Source organism: Conger conger, chromosome 14 (assembly GCF_963514075.1).
Source record: "Conger conger chromosome 14, fConCon1.1, whole genome shotgun sequence".
Lineage (NCBI taxonomy): Eukaryota > Metazoa > Chordata > Actinopteri > Anguilliformes > Congridae > Conger > Conger conger.
The window spans coordinates 43510961-43513663 of NC_083773.1; positions in this window are offsets into that span (position 1 = coordinate 43510961).

A 2703-nucleotide genomic window follows, 5' to 3' on the forward strand; every position below is an offset into this window, starting at 1 on the left:
AGAATACAAATAAAAATAACTAAAAACAGCTACAAAAAAAAAAAAAAAAAACAGCAGTATCCAGACATCGTCATCACTATACTAAAGATGTGGGTAGGCTCTTCCAAATAGAGGGTGATGTTGATAGGTCACAGACATCAGGAAGTCATGCTATGCAATGGATATGCAACCAAATACAAAACATGACTATTTTATTTGACATTATGTTAAATTATCTCAAACATTGAAATGGGGGGCTGTGTATAAAAAGTGCTGTAGTTACTACATGGTGCAATCATGGCTTAATGTGTAAAAACATGGCTCAATAAAATATGAATTGCTTGATTACTAACAGTGGAAATAAAACATTAATCAAAAAAATTTTTTAAAGGCAAGGTGTGTCCAAACTTTTGACTGGTACTGTAAATTGCAGTATTTATCGTTTGGTTAATATCAGTATAAATGGCAGTATTCATTGTTTGGTTAATATCAGTATAAATTGCAGTATTGATTGTTTGGTTAATATCAGTATAAATTGCAGTATTCATGTTTTGATTAATATCAGTATACAATACCAGTCAGAAGTTTGGACACCTTGCCTTTTTCTGGATTTTTTTAATTATTGTTTTATTTCCACTGTTTGTAATCAAGCAATTCATATGTGGTCAAAGTGCAGATTCTCATATTTTATTAAGCCATGTTTTAATACATTTTGGTTGCACCATGTAGTAATTACAGCACTTTTTATACACAGCCCCCCATTTCAATGTTTGAGATAATTTAACATAATGTCAAATAAAATTGTCATGTTTTGTATTTGGTTGCATATCCATTGCATATCATGACTTCCTGATGTCTGTGACCTATCAACATCACCAGAACCTGGATAGCTTGTTCTCAGGTTGTCCTACAATCGATACTAGAACTCTTTGCATTTGAGTGGAAATTCTAGTCCCACCCCCCAATTCCCATAGAGATCCATTCAAATGCAAAGAGTTTTAGTATTGATTGTTGGACAACCTGAGAACAAGATATCCAGGTTCTGGTAATAATAATAATAATAATGGATTTAATTTATAATGCACTTTCCAAGTGCTACAGGAGTCAAAACATCAGAGAATACAAATAAAAATAACTAAAAACAGCTACAAAAAAAAAAAAAACAGCAGTATCCAGACATCGTCATCACTATACTAAAAATGTGGGTAGGCTCTTCCAAATAGATGGTGATGTTGATAGGTCACAGACATCAGCAAGTCATGCTATGCAATGGATATGCAACCAAATACAAAACATGACTATTTTATTTGACATTATGTTAAATTATCTCAAACATTGAAATGGGGGGCTGTGTATAAAAAGTGCTGTAGTTACTACATGGTGCAACCATGGCTTAATGTGTAAAAACATGGCTCAATAAAATATGAATTGCTTGATTACTAACAGTGGAAATAAAACATTAATCAAAAAAATTTTTTAAAGGCAAGGTGTGTCCAAACTTTTGACTGGTACTGTAAATTGCAGTATTTATCGTTTGGTTAATATCAGTATAAATGGCAGTATTCATTGTTTGGTTAATATCAGTATAAATTGCAGTATTGATCGTTTGGTTAATATCAGCAATAGGTATTAACCAGAGCTAATGAGCGGGAACCATGGTGAATATAAATCCTTTCTAAAAGCAAAATGCATGGGAGAAAATAATCAATAACTATGCTCAGGCAGAACCTTGCACAATCTGGCCTATAGTTTAGAGCAGACCATTTAACATACAGAGTCAACTATGGTCAACTATGGATAGCCAAAATTGAAAGATATGTCTATCAGAATGTGTTGTATAGTTGTACTTAAACAGTTAAATGAGGGTTAAGTGGTCAAAACTAGAAGTTTCAGTCGAAGCAATTGGCTCCAAATTTACTGGGAGGGCAGTTTCACAAGCCCTCTGCCTCTCGACAGCAGTACCTATGCTGAACACTAGATGATACCATTTCAATGTTTTATTCTGGTGTTAAACAATATAACAGCTATTCTATTCGGTTTATTATATGTTTAAAAAAATTGTTGTGTGCTCTGCTGTTAAGCATCCGTCATAGACATATTCAGTCTTTGTGGAGTTTTAAATAATCATAAGAATAATATGTATCAAGTTGGTCGGTGTATCCCATGGCTGTTACCGTGTATGATGTAGCCTCCACAAGTGTAAGCACCATTCGTAAAGCTGCCGCAAGAGGGAGATGAACCGTAACCTCGGCCGGTTTGACTGGTCTAATTATATTCGGCTAATGTCACGGTCCTCGGGTGTGCGCCTATGGTCCAGCCTCACTTTACCCATCATTACATTGCATTAAAAGCATTTGGCAGACACTCTTATCCAGAACGACGTACAGCAAAGTGCATACCCATAACTAGTATTATTCATTATCCATCAACATCCAGATGGGATAGAGTGCTACCAAGTGATGTCACCTCAGAGCTGAATCCTGGAATAATGAATAGTAGCCTACAACCACAACTGACATAGCTAGCTATGGACCATGTAAATATGATTGATTCAAGTGAAGAACGGTATTTAATATGTGGGCCGACAAAAAAGTGACATTTATTTTAACGATCTGTTGCCGGAATGACAAACACTTGATAGTAGCTGCTACGCGATATGTTGCCTGGGAAAACAACGCGGCCAACGTAAACATAATCCCTATGGATTTATGCTAATTGTATGCT